The sequence below is a fragment of the Geotrypetes seraphini genome, chromosome 6 (assembly GCF_902459505.1).
Source record: "Geotrypetes seraphini chromosome 6, aGeoSer1.1, whole genome shotgun sequence".
In the NCBI taxonomy this organism is placed as follows: domain Eukaryota; kingdom Metazoa; phylum Chordata; class Amphibia; order Gymnophiona; family Dermophiidae; genus Geotrypetes; species Geotrypetes seraphini.
Genome location: NC_047089.1, coordinates 123,900,238 through 123,915,182, shown reverse-complemented (window position 1 = coordinate 123,915,182; position 14,945 = coordinate 123,900,238). Strand labels below are relative to the sequence as shown.

The following is a 14,945-nucleotide window of genomic DNA, read 5'->3' as shown; positions in this document are numbered from 1 at the left end:
GGGAAAGACAGGAGGCAGATGCTGGACCGTGGGAGGGGGAGAACAGAGAGATGGAAGATCATAACAGAGGAGGAAGAAAGAAGGAGACCTGGAACAAAGGTGGTAATAGGTACAAAGGAAAACTGACACTGGATTTGGGGAGAGTAAACAGAGGGAAAAGAGATAGAGACCTGGACCCAAAAGGGATGGGGCTAGATTGTGAAAGAAATGTTGGATGCACAGTCAGAAGGAAATCCAACCAGAAACTAATTAAATCACCAGACAACAAAGGTAGGAAAAATTATTTTATTTTCAATTTAGTGATCGAAATGTGTCAGTTTTGAGAATTTATATCTGCTGTATGTATTGTGTGTATATGAAAAATGAAAGGAAAAAATTGCATTACAATTAGTAAAGGGGGTAGGATCTGCGACAGAGCTTGGATGGTTTAGGGTGAAGCTTGGGAGGTCTGTGGTTGGGGGTACTTAGCTTGAAGTAGTTGAGAAACACTGCTGTAGGCAATCAGCCTACCCTCTCCTGCCCTCTTCCCTGCTGGCACCCCCTACTGGCGTCTGGAAGGCCTTTGTGAATGTGTGGATGTTAACGTGATGATGTCACGCATGTGCATGATGTCATCATGGCATTCATGCACGTCCGTGTGCCTCAAGCCGTGGCCACTACCTGCGGCCCTCACTACATTTTCTGACTTCGTTTTGGCCCCGGGTCATTTTTGAGTTGTGTAGGCCTGACCTAAGGTATTGCCTCCTAACAGCCACCAGCCTGAGAGAAAGTCTGATGTGGAGATGGTAGATGTTAGTGAAGCTGAGTAATTACCTAATCCAGAGCTGACTGTTCCACAGGAGTTTATGGAGGTGGGTGACATACTCCCTTATGAAGAAGGACTAGTAGAAGCCATGGAGCTGGCTTAGTAGTGAAGATATTTTCTACTGTGTGAATTGTTGCTTAAAGCTGCTCTCATAAAGAGCCAAACTGAATAGAAGCATTGGCAGAAAGTGGTGCACAAGTAAACTAATTGGCTGTAGCACCTGTGTGAAACAGTTTTTGTTTTGAAGATATTTTCTGTTTTTGAACCTTGGGACTAATATAGTTGTCTGTGCCAGGAGGTACTGTTTTGCCACTGGTCAAGAACCTATGAAGCTGTGTGTCTGAGAAGGATTGCCACAAGTTGAACTTTGATGCTGGTTTTTTTCCTTTTTGAAGGGGTTTTTGCTTTAAAGGAAAGTTTCCAGCTAATCCATTGTTTTGAACTGAAATGTTTCGATTACTTACCTGTTTTTGGATAAGAACTCTTATTGGATATTTATCAAAGCTGCTCAGAAATGCACTTAAGTGTTTATTGATATTTTACTTTTTCTTACTTTGAGAGAAAACCTGAAAGTTACAGCAAACTGAAAACCGGCAATGGCCCAACTACAAACTGCCAGAATTACAGCGGCCATCTTGGAGCCCTGCAGCTTCTGAGGACTCTCTCTCCATTGAAGAGTGCACCCTTACCATCTGTTATTGCTGCTACATATTATTGTTTGTGGTTTTCCTCATACTGCAATTGTTTTTGAGTGTGAAGGCTTATACAATAAACCCTTTTTTTCATTTTGAAAACAAAATTCTTTTATATTTTGTACTTTTTAGAGTGTCTTAGTTGTCTGAGAGGTGGCATGCTCAGTGGTTCAGACCAGCACCCCCTGTAGGGCTTCAACCGTATTGCCAAAGCATGTTTAGTTTCTTTGTACTGCCACCTGGTAGAGGGCTGATGTAAGGAGAGTGCGGACCTGGTCAGTGACAAGGGCCATCCCTTCCCTTATCTCACTCTCTGTTAAGCATGGGGGGGGGGGAGGTCAAACGCAGACTGTTCAGCATGCTTAGGGGGCTCAGCAGTGTTCTGCAGCGTGGTCCACAGAGGTGCAGGCATAGTCAGACAGTGGAATCTGACCAGCAGCCTGAAGATCAGCTTAAGGACAGCTTTACCAGCAGTGTGACAGTGAATTCTCACTCTGGCTCTTAATCAGGGCTAGAGAGCAGCTGCAGTTTCTGTGAGCAGCATATGTGAGTAAGAGGAGCTGACAGGCTCCAACAACGATTTCTAAAACTTAATTTCGAGGGGGTTTTCCAGTGATCCTTTGTGTTCCCTATCTGAAAAATTCTATTCTGATAATTTTTTAATTTTGGGAAGTGCACCAGGGTTCCATTTGGCGGTGTTGAACCCTGGTGAACTTGGATAAAATCTTCCACACGAGTTCCCACTTACTGATGCAACACTCTGCATGTAACACCTGAATAAATATTTGGTATAAAGGGCCCAGTCAGGCTGAAATCCTATAGGTGTCTGGAGAATAGAGAGCTGATCTGGTTTTTGTAGTCTTAAGTTATTGTGACCCCTCTCATTTAATACAGATAAAATACAAATTAGAATAATGGACTTAAAACCGATAAAGACAGAAAGCATTTACAATATAATGCAAAAAATACTGGCATGGCAGGGAAAGAAGTAATACATAGAACAGATAAAATACATCACGTTGAATATAAGGAACTTGATTGAAAAAATGAAGCAGAACTGACCTCCCCCTGCCCATTCCCTCCTGCTTTAGCCCCCCTGGCTCCCCCTAAACCTCCAAACCACCCCCGTACCTCTCGGTACAGATGGCAGCATGAGGGATGCCTAGTCCCTCCTGTGCCAGGCCCACCACTACAAAATGATGGGGAGAGGCCTAAGGCCTAGATTGGCTCAGACACTTAAGACTCCTCCTAGTTACCAACAAGTCTAGATCTGTCACTTTTTTCAGATCGTTTTTACCGGGTTGGGGCATGCCTTTGTGATGTTAGAGCATCAATTGGATGACTTGTTTTAATATTAATGGCCTTATTTTGTTTTAATATTAATGACCTTATTTTAATAGTAATGAAGTCGTTTGCATGCCAGAGTCGGAGAATGTACGACTGCACGGGAAAACCACAGGGTGAGTCGTTTTGAAAATCGGGCTGGCAAATTCCGTCAGTAGCTAACATAGTAGATGACAGCAGATAAAGACCCGAATGGTCCATCCAGTCTGCCCAACCTGATTCAATTTAAATTTTTTATTTTTTTTCTTAGCTATTTCTGGGCAAGAATCCAAAGCTCTACCCGGGACTGTGCTTGGGTTCCAATTGCCGAAATCTCCATTAAAACCTACTCCAGCCCATCTATATGATCAGAGTGTTTAGTGTATCTAGGCCTGAGTCCCTAACTGTCTGACAACATGCAGAAAGAAAGATCAGCAGAATAGTTGTGAGTAATACCTTTTATTAAATTTAGATATTAAATATGTGTCAAATGCCAAAGAATGAAGTGGCAAAAAATTTGAACAGTTCAATAGATATATTTAGGTATCTTAGCCATTTGAATTAAAGCAGATTTTTAAATAAAGTGTTCATAAATGATGCCTACACCTCCATAAAGGCCTGAAGCCAGTATGCTTCTCTTGTCTCTTACACATCCCACTTGCTCTAATCCAACACATCTATGGAAACAATCAAGTACATTTAAAGATCTCTCAAGAGGCTTTGAAAAGGATGTCTAAGTCCAATTTGGATCTTTCCCACAAGATCAAATTTGGAAGTACAGAAACATTCATTTTCAAAAGTCATACCGCTAGACGTCCAAAATTTATTTTTTTGAAAATCGCCTACTTGGACATTTTGGCCAACAGGACATCCAAACTTTAGGAAGCCTAACTTTATACCCCCTTTGCAACCACAGAAATGTCCAAGTCCAAAACGTCCAAACCTAGACCACTTAGATGTGAGTGGGGCCAATATTGTAATGGACTGGCCACTTAGATATGTTAACAGAACAGTGGGACACTTTAGAGGCATTGCTGTGAATATCACATAAATGGTGCCAGATATACATCGTACTATAATCCTCTTATAATTTATGCTGAGCAGGGGAGGATGGGATTCCCACTCACACTGGGTTGCTGGCTATGCCTCTGGGCTGCACATAGCTAGTAAAGGCTCTGTCCTATGATGAGAAACAGAAAATATGCATTTCTTTGTGTACAATTCAAAATAGTTATAAATACTGAAAACAGTTGTAAATGTTCAAAATTCACATATTTTTCATTCATAGTCTAGACTGAAATTAAAGTTATTTTTCCTACCTTTTTTGTCTGGTGATTCTATTTTTCTAATCATATTGTTCTCAGTCTCTGCTGTTTCTAGATACTTCTGTCCATGTTTTTCCTCCCTTTCACTGATTTTTCATATACTGCTTTCTTCCATTTTTTTGCCTCTTCAAATCTACTTTTCCATTTCCCCCCACTGTCTTCCTTTCCCCTGTCATCCATCCATGTGCACCATCTCCTCCCATTCTCTTCCCTTGCCATCCATCTATGTGCACCATCTCCCCCCCAATCTCTTCCCTTCCCCTGCCATCCATCCATGTGCACATTTCCTCCCATTTTCTTCCCTTCCCCCACCTCATCCATGTGCACCATCTTCTCCCACTATCTTCCCTTTTCCATCCATAAGCACATCTCCAGCTCCAGCTCTTTTTCTTTCCCATCCATCTATCCATCCTTCCACTTCCTGCGCTCTTCTCTTTTCCTGCCCTCTATCCATGTGTAAACACTAACTGGTAAAGATGCAAATGTTATGTTTATAACATTTGCTCCAAAATTAAACATGCTGCTATTGAAGAATTATTGGGGCTTCACATTTCACACCATTCAAAACTGACAAATCATAAAGACAAAGTAGAGAAAAACAGATCTCAATATCTCTGGCTCCCAGACACATTAAGTGTACATTGAAGCCCGTACCATATCCTCCAGCTCTTTATCTATTACCTGCCCTCCAGCTATGGGAAAAATTTCTTCCCCTTCATCTAGCCATCTGTATATCTCCTCCCTCTTAATTCTTTTCCCTTCCATCCAACATTACACCTCTGTATCTCTATTCCTCCCCCTTTCTAGCATTACCCCATGTCATGTCCCTATGCATCCTCCTCCTTCAGCATTTCTTTGTCTCATTCCTTCCCCATGTGCAGCTCCTCCCTTCTCTATTTCCTTCCCCTTGCACTCTTCATCCCCTATCTCCTGCAGGCCAGCATCTCTCACTTTAGCACTCCCTCCCTGCAACTATAGCTGTTACCCATTCTCTTCTGCTCAGTCAAATCTAGTCTTTCTCCTCCATGGCCCTCCTTTCTTGCCCCCTGTACAAGTCTAGTATTTCTCTCTACTTCCTCCTCCCCCCAATCACGATCTCACATCACTCACTCTTCCCCTTTTTCACAGTTCAGTATGGTCTTTCTCTCCTCTCTCTCTACTCTTCAGCGGGCCTGGGCTGGCTTTCTCCTTGCCAGCCAGCATCCCTCCTATCCATACATCTACCGGTCTCAGAAAGCTGGGCTTTCCTAACAGTGATTCAGCCAGGCTTCCCCTGGCCACATCGGGGTCCTTCCCTCCATGCATTCCTCCCAAGCGGCAACAGGAAGTTGCAGCAGAGGGAAGGCTCTTAGGGTAGCTAGAAAAAGCCTGGCTAAAATGCTGCTGGAAAAACTCTGCTTTTTTAGATTGTCAGGTACGTGGATGGGAGGAGGCAAGCAACAAAGCAGGCAGACCAGCATGTTGGGACAGAGCTAGACTTAGACCTATTGAAGGGTAGAGGGAGAAGATTGCAGGGATAAAAGACCGAAGCCAACCTGACCCAATAGAAGAAAGGGAGGGTGGGTGAGGAAAATGAAGAAAAAACCCATCAACTGCACGGATCACCCCAAAGGTACTTGCAGACCACCATTGTCCCACAGGCCTTACAATGAAGAACACTGGTCTGGGATGTCCTGGGAAAGGTTCAATTATCACCACAAGAAGTCCAAGGCTAACCCGCCCAAAGCCTGCCCATAACACACCTCCAAACACACCACTTCGAACTCTGGATACATAGCAGGCAAAAAGCCTCGCAATATGTTCAGGAAGTTGGCTTTGAAAATCCATATTTGGACGTACTGTCTTAATTTTTTGATCATGAGCCCCAGTGTCTCATAATTTAAACCCTGTGTGATGTTATGACAAACTGAGGCCCTCTTTTACAAAGCTGATTACTGTGGCGACCTATGGTAATTGCACCGAATCCCATTGGGAATTAATGTGCTTTGGTGCCATTGCCATGCAGCAGCTGCTAACGTGATTTTGTAAATGGGGCGGTAAAATTATTTATTTTATTTTTACAAATTTAAACAAAAAAATTCAAATAACTACAATAATGCTAGAATACAATCATTTTGTCTACAAGTATAGAAACTGAATCCAAGAATTATAGAAACTGAAAAAAAAGAAAAGAAAATCATATACAGTATATATATTGAGAAATTCACCCCTGAGTCAGCTTCTCCAGCAAACTCTTAACAGTAAACATATGAGACTACAAAACCAAATTAACATACATTGCATCTTAATCTTCCAATTGTTTTGAATCAAAAAACTGTTTACCCTGAAAGAGAATAAAGCATAAACAAGGAAATCTTAACACAAAGTTAGTCCCTAAGGCCCCCTTTTATCAAACCACAGTAGAGCTTCTTACCATGGCCTGGTGAGGTAAATGTTCCAATGCTCACAGGAATTGAATGAGCACTGAACCATTTATTTTGCTGGCCTGTGATAAAAAGCTCTACTGCAGTTTAATAAAAGGGATCCTAAGTCTTGAACCCTTGACTAGAGAATGACACGGGGACTGTTTCCCGTGGCTAACCAGAGGTAGCCATGGCTAACCCACAGGAGCGGAGGAAAAAAATCAACCATTTGCCCAGGGTACTGGAACAAGGCTTCTCACTGCCCCATGGCTCCCCTCTCTCGCTCCCAATTGCGGGTCAAAACAGGCAAAAAAAGAAAAAACAAACTAAACTAAACCTTAAGTTTATATACCGCATTCTCTCCATAATTATAGAGCTTGGCACGGTGTACAAAAGCTTAATATAAGGAAGGAACAGCATAATGGGGTTGGAGGTTGAGTATAGGGGGGAAGAGAGCCTTACATTGATAAATAATATGGCTTAGCTCAAAACTCGTCATCACTAAGCCATATTATTTATCAAATAAACTTGCAGCAGTGCAATGAAAGCTTAAGGAGTCCCCAGTTTGTGGTTCTTCTACTTTATATCAAAGGTTCTGAGTATTTGCATGAGTTTTATTTAATGGTTAAGTTCCTTACATGTTCAGCACAGCTTAGGTTCTGCTTTGGGACTTAGTAGTGTTTATTGTTCCAGCATAGTATTATATGGGAACCCTAGACTTATGGCATTTAAAAGTTGCAGATTTGCTTTCAGAGAACCACATGTAGCTTATGAAATCAAGTTTAAAATTATTTAAGTTTTGATATACCACTCATTATAAAACTGAGCGGTGTACAATAAAATGGGAAAAAAGAAAAATTACATAAAAAGAAGGGATACATACATAATAATAATAATAGATATAAAATATCATAGGGTAAAAAAGTAATAGGTGCGGAGGAAAAACTACAACATCTTGATAGGAAAGAAATTAAAGGGAAGTTACAAGAGGGAAGAGTGTAAGGGAATTGTATAGATTTTGGATCAAATTGAGAATAAATGCTTAATTTTTTTATGCTTTAATATATCATGTAATAGGCATCATTAAATAGAAAAGTTTTGAGATTGGATTTAAATTTAGTTAGTGAAGATTCATGACAGAGATGATTGAAGAGCATTCCAGACAGTTGGGGCTGTTACTAAGAAAATGGTCTTTTGTTTAATATCATGTGTTATATGCTTTGGAGATGGAATAGTTGAAACATTGTGTGAAAAGATTTTGAAAGTCACTCTATGTTTTATTGGTAGTCAGTGTGCCAACTCCAGACTCCGTCCTTCCTTTCTTGCTGTACTATATGCCTGGAATAGGCTGCCAGAGTCAATATGTCATGCTCCGTCTCTAGCAGAATTCAAATCCAAGCTAAAAGCCCATTTTTTTGAAGATGCTTTCAACTCTTAATTCCCACTCGCTATCAGATGCCTTTACCCATTGTATCATTACTTCTTCTATAAATTCCCTAACCCTGAGATGCCCTGTCTGTCCAAATTAAATTGTAAGCTCTTCTGAGAAGGAACCATCTATTGAATGTTAAATGTACAGCACTGCTTACGCTTTTCAGCACTATAGAAATGATAAATAGTAGTAGCAGCAGTAGTGTGATAGAACAGGGCATATTTTTGAGGAACTAGTTAATTAAAAATAGACAAAACAATGTGCCATCTGAGGGTACTCAAGGAATTCAGACAGGTTCTGGCTGCTCCATTGTCTGATGATTTCAATACTTCTTTAAAGTCTGGAGTGGTCCTGGAGGCTGGAGATGGGCAGGTGTATCCCTTTGCATAAGAGCAAAAGTGAGGAAGAGGTTGGGAATTACAGGCCTGTTAGTCTTGGAAATACTTCTTAAGCAGAGGATTGTGAAGTTTCTACAATCAAATGGTCTGCAGAACCTGAGGCAGCATAGTTTTACTAGAGGCAGGTCTTGTCCCACAAATCTGATTGATTTATTTGACTGGGTGACCAAACAGTTGGATTTGGGAAGGGCGCTAGATATAGTGTACTTGGATTTTAGCTGCATAGGCAGCTGCTAAATAAACTGAACACTTTGGGATCAGCCCTAAAGTGACTCACTGGGTTAAAAATTGCTTAGGTGGAAGGAGACAAAGGGTCATGGTAAATGGAGTTTGCTCTGAGGAAAAGGATATTATCAGTGGAGTGCCACAGGGATCTGTCCTTGGGCCATCTCTTCTTAACATCTTTGTGAGTGATATTGTGGAAAGACCGTCTGGTAAGGTTGTCAATTTGCAGATGATACCAAACTCTGTAGTAGGGTAGACATCCCGGAAGGTATGGATAGCATGAGGAGGGATTTAGCAAAGTTTGAAGAATGGTTGAGGGGGCATGGCTTGGAGACACAGCTGAATGGATGTGAAACTGTGAAGCTCCCATCCCCAGGCATTTTCTGATCACTTTTTCAGCAATTTAAATTGTTCCCTCAGAAGCTGGTAAACTTAAATCTACTCAACAATGACTTTTGTCAAGCAAACCAAAACTGAAACAGCTTTAAACACTGGAGGGAAGGCTAAAAGGCTAAAGGCAGAGCTGCTCACACCTTCCAAGACTCCCTTACCTGCCGATGCACTGGACATGATAGAGCTGATAGAGGAACTAAGAAGTATTAAAGCAGTGCTTACAGAAAACACTGATCAGCTGGCAGCAGTGAAGGAAGAAGTAGCAAATCTAGCACAAAAGATTGAAGTGGTAAGCATCAGAATGGGAAAAATAGAAACTCAGGTTGAAAAAATTGAAACGGAGCAGTTACAGTGTAAAAAAGACCAGAGGGCTATTCAAGATTTGGAAAAAAGGATGGTAGAAATTGAAAATAGATTAAGAAGAAATAATTTGAGAATACTGGGTTTAGCAGAGAGAGTTGAAGGGAAGAATGTGATAGCCTTTTTGGAAGAAAATATACCGAAGATACTCCCCCTTAATCTAAAAGTGCTATTGGAGATTGAAAAGGCACATAGAATCCCAGGTAGGAGGGCTAATGGACAGCCAGGTCCTAGACCACTAATTTTTCATGTACTGCATTTCTAACATGTTTTGGAAATATTAAAGCTTGCAAAGGAAAATAGAAATCTAATTTATAAGGACTCAAAGATCCTTTTTGTCCCGGACTTTGCAAGAGAAACTGCAAACAAACACAGACAATTTTTAATAATGAGACCAAAATTACAGGAGATTGGTGCCAGGTATGGCCTTTACTATCCTGCATTAATGCGGATTACATATAAAGATAAAAGTTTTCAATTTGAGGATCCTGAAAAGTTAAAGGAATTTCTGGCGCAGCAAGAAACACCAATGAACTGAGTCAGCTTCCTGTCAAATGTGGGGGTGACACTGGAGGAAGAGTCTAAGGGCTCCTTTTACTAACCTGCGATAGCGGTATTAGCGTGCATTTAACACGCATAGAATTTCCCCGCGCGCTAGACCTTAATGCCAGCATTGAGCTGGCATTAGTTCTAGCCGTGTAGCGTGGGTTTAGCACGTGGTAAAATCCTGCATGCGTTAAAAACACTATTGCAGCTTAGTAAAAAGAGCCTTAAGATATCTGGAGGGAATCGGGACTCCATATGTTTTTGTGTATGTGTTTTTTGAAAACATAGATTTATTTTTATTTTTTTTAATGTGACTTTAATAATTAACAGATATCTCAGGCTTCCAACTGTCACGGAGTTGAGGACCTCAATGACATTCTAATTTTCTTTAAAAAGCCTCGTGATAGGGAGGAAAACGATCTCTGCTTCAATTTCAACGAATGATAGGCTCAGACTGCGATTGTTCCCACCCATTAGGAAAATATAATCCTCCATTCAGAAAGCACGCTAGTAAGATGGACACGTCAGAGGAAGGAAAAAGAACTTTGGAACGGGCTGGTTTTTGGAGCAGCGGAGGACAGGTTTGAGTGCTGGCACCGAAGATCTGGTGAGACATCTGCAGGTCAAATAAGTTAAACTGAGTGGGTTTAAAGCCTATTTGATGTTTAATATTAGCGGGGGAGAGGGAAAGAACGGTGTTTACTGCTGGCCCTCCCCATCGCCTTATTGTAATGGTGACTAATGGTCCAAGAGATGTTTGTCAGTACATTTTGGCAAGTTAAATGGAAAAGCTAGCAGCAGAAGCTTCGCTAGAACTAGTGAGAGAAAGATATAAATTTTGCTATCTAATGGTTAGTTTTCTGGAAAATACAGGAATGGATCATATAAATCTGTAACATGGAAAATGGAGGAAGCTTTGTAAGTTATTTTTAGCAAGTGTTTGAATGAAAGGTACTATGGAGGCCTACAGTGGATTAAAAAAACAACAACTTTTAAATGTATAACTTTATGATATTCAAAGTCATATGGTAGCATATTTATTATATTTAAAGCCATATAATAATAATAATAATTTTATTTTTATATACTGCCAAAACCAAAGTAGTTCGAGGTGGTTTACAATAAGAAGAGCTGGACAGTCAGCGGAAAAAATAACAATGAAGTCTAAGAATACATGAATATTTGTGGGGAGGAAGAGAGACAGAGTAAGAGTCGCATGTAAGTACAATACCGGGGTACATGCAAGTAGAATACTGGGGTAAGGCTTTAAGAGTTCTTGGTTACAAATCGGTTAAACAGGTTGGTTTTAACTAGTTTTCTGAAGTTAAGGTAGGATGAGGAGTGCTTGATGATGTTACCTAGCCAGCCGTTCTGTTGACTTGCTTGGAAAGCAAGATTTCTGTCAAGGAATCTTTTGTTTCGTCAGGTTTTTATTATTGGATAGCTAAACATATGTATTCTGCATGTAGGCCTGGTGGAACAGTCCAATTTAAAATGGGAGACCAGGTATAGGGGGGCCAAACCAAAAATGGATTTGAAATAAAGGCAGGCAAATTTGAACAGTACTCTTGCTTCTAGGGGCAGCCAATGGAGTTCTTGATAGTAGGAGGTTATGTGGTCCCATTTTTTATACCGAAAATCCAGTCACAATGCTGAATTTTGTATGATTCATAGTCTTTGAATGGTTTTCTTGAGACACACCAGATAAAAGATGTTATAATAGTCGAGCAGGCTTAAAATGGAATGATGCGTCAAATAACTTTCTGATGGTTCTTAGCTTCCATAGTGTCCATAGCTTTATGCTTCTTCGTTGATATTTTTAGATTTTTTAAATTTATTTCCACTAAAGCATAATAAACATATTTCAAGATCAATTCAACTATAAAATTAAATTATGTTTAATATCATATATATTTAATGGATGACATTTGTTCCAAAAGGTTGTTTTAATTTAATTAAGATGGTGTATGTTATATATTTATATTAGTTAAATGAAATGTGGTTTCTCATGCATTAACTTAAGTCACTATATGGGGTGTTAAGAATACTGTACTATATAATTTTTTTTATTTATGAAATTCCATGAAACATGTATTTTAATTTGTTATTCTTCTATCTTTGATTATTTCATAATCATTTGGTATTATTATTTATTTCATTTAATTAATTAAGGTTCTACTTAATTATTATTCTATATTAGGGTAGATTTATTGTAAATCTTTAAGGGGAAATACTTATGTTGCCTGGGGGAGGGTTCTGGTTGCTTGTCTATATGTGTACTTTACAGCAGTCAAAGGTTTTTGAGGGAGGGGGAGTACATGGGGATTTTATGATAGGGATGTGGACGTGTATTGATCAAAAGGTGTTGTTAGATATAATGGAATTATGGAGTATTTCTTATGGTTTCAATTTTTGAAATGGTAAAATGAATCTGAAACTGTTTTCCCTAAATGTTAATGATCTCAATCATCTGATTAAGAGGAAAAAACACTTAACTTCCTATAACAACAAGATGCGGATATATATTACATACAGAAAACACATTTAAATGCCATGAAATCTAAAAAGCTGGAAGGTGGGATGAAACATTGTTTTTATGCTCCCGCTGTGGGGAAAAAGGCAAGGGTGGCCATCTTAGTTAATAAGAAATGCTCAGCTACATTTCATCTCATTTCTGCTGATCCCACAGGAAGATGGGTACATGGGGATATGAGCTTGGGGAAAGATATTCTGGCGCTCATCAATATCTATGCACCTAATTCAAATCATTTAAAAAAAAACAAAACTCTTCAACAATTGATCCTACCACCGGCTGCTTCTAATTTAGTGGTGGCGGGGGACATTAATGTGATTATGGACCTGGTATTGCACAAAAAAACCTAATAAAATACTAAAATCACTAGGGTTAGCTAACTTGATACAATCCTGTGGATTGAAAGATATTTGGCAGATTCTTCATTTTACTGCTTGGGAATTCTCCTTTTGCTCCCAGGTATATAAATCATTTTCACAAATAGATTATATATTTGTTTCAGATCATTTTGTGCAGCAGGTTACAAAGGCCACCATAGATCCAATCATTTTGTCAGACATGGTGGAGTTTGGATTGAATTTAAAATTGCTGAACAAGATTGTAGTAGACCTGTTTGGAGATTCAATAATACATTGCTTGCAGATTCTAACTTTATTAAGGAATTTCAATTAAAAATTACTGAATATTTTCAATACAATGAAATCTTTTTAGAAACATTGTGGGATGCTTTCAAAGCTACCATGAGAGGGCAAATAATTTCATATTCGGCACACATTAGAAAACAACTTAAAATTGAATTTTCTAATTTTGAGCAAATTATTAAAGAATTAGAGTCACAATTGGCCTTGAAATGGGAACAAACTATTCTGCAGGCCCTCTTAAAAGCTAAGGGGTTCATAATAAAAAAAAAAAAAACGTCTAAAAAGTGTCCTAAATGGCTACTTGGATGATCAAAAAGCCTGATCATCCAAGTACCCATAACCAAAGCTGGTTTTTAGATGTATCTAAAACCAGCTTAGGCCTTTCCCCTGCCTCTAAAAGCACAGAGAGAAAAGAGGCGTGTTTAGAGGAGGGGAAAGGGTGGGAGGTGGGCCGACCTACACCTAGGTGTGCAGCAGGTATAACCAAAACCTTAGGCAGGTTGCCTAGTCAGCACTTATACCTTTTTGACTTGGACGAAGTCAAACCAAGTCTAAGTGCCGAAAAAGGGGCCACTGAGCTGATGGCCGTTGGCGCGATCAGTTCAGCGGCCCGGCAACCTACACACCCACCCACCGCAACCATCGCGGCAGGAGAGATGCCTCATCTCCCCTACCGCGATGCGATCACCCCTCTACCCGAACTGCCGCAACCCGTGGCAGGAGAGATGCCCAATCTCTCCTGCCGTGGGTTGTGGCAGTTCGGGTAGAGGAGTGATCGCATCGTGGCAGGGGAGATGGTCAATCTCTCCTGCCAAGATACATCACCCCCCCCCCCCCGACAATATCAGGGCAAGAGAGAGCCCAAGCCCTCTAGCCCCGCGGCAGCTGCAGCACCCCGATGATGTCAGGGCAAGAGGTAGCCCAAGCCCTCTTGCCCCGGTGATTGTGCCCCCCCCACTGAGTACGATTGGGCCAGGAGGGAGCCCAAGCCCTCCTGGCCCCGGCGACCCCCCTACCCCCCACTACAATACTGGCAGGAGGGATCCCAGACCCTCCTGCTCTCGAAACAACCTCCCTCCCCCAACAACCGCCCCTCCTGAACCCCCGATCGGCCCCCCGCCGACCCGCGACCCCCCCCTTCCCCATGGCCGGACGGACAGGTGCCAAGCTCACCCATCCGGCAGGCCAGCCGGCTCCGGAATGAGGCTGGATTGGCCCAAGCGTCTGAAACTCCGCCCACAGGTGGAGCCTAAGGCGCCTGGGCCAATCAGAATAGGCCCGGGAGCCTTAGGCCCCCTCCTGTGGGCGAGGCCTTAGGCACATGGGCCCAACCCAGGGGGATCACAGGTTGGTGGGGGGGGGCGATCAGGGGTTCTGGGGGGCGGACGTTGGGGTGAGGGGGTTGTGTCGAGGGCAGGAGGGCCTGGGATCCCTCCTGCCCGTATTGTAGTGGGGGGTTGGGAATAGGGGGTCGCCGGGGCCAGGAGGGCTTGGGCTCCCTCCTGGCCAGATCAAGTTGGGGGGGTCGTCGGGGCCAGCAGGGCTTGGGCTCCCTCCTGGCCTGATTGTACTCGGCGGGGGGGGGGCACGATCACTTGGGCAAGAGGGCTTGGGCTCCCTCTTGCCCCAATATCGTCGGGGGTGCTGCGGCTGCCGTGAGGCTGGAGGGCTTGGGCTCCCTCTTGCCCCGATATCGTTGGGGGTGCCGCGGCTGCCACGGAGCAAGAGGGCTTGGGCTCCCTCTTGCCCCGATGTCGTTGGGGGGTGCCACGGGTGCCCGGGCAGGGGGGCTTGGGTTCCCTCCTGCCCCGATGTTGTGTGTGTGTGTGTGTGGGGGGGGGTTGGTGTGGATTCTGTAACCAGTGTTGTT

The 14,945-nt window shown here is 42.0% G+C and overlaps 1 protein-coding gene across 1 annotated transcript in view; it reads left to right on the top strand.

The window, feature by feature from the left end:
- Positions 1 to 1,384, top strand: part of ITGBL1 (integrin subunit beta like 1) — a 541,162-nt gene extending 539,778 nt beyond the window's left edge. Inside the window, exon 12 of the transcript XR_004539893.1 lies at positions 1,365 to 1,384. The gene's annotated coding sequence lies outside the window, so the exon portion shown is untranslated. The remainder of the gene's footprint in view (positions 1 to 1,364) is intronic.
- The last annotated feature ends 13,561 nt before the right edge of the window (positions 1,385 to 14,945 follow it).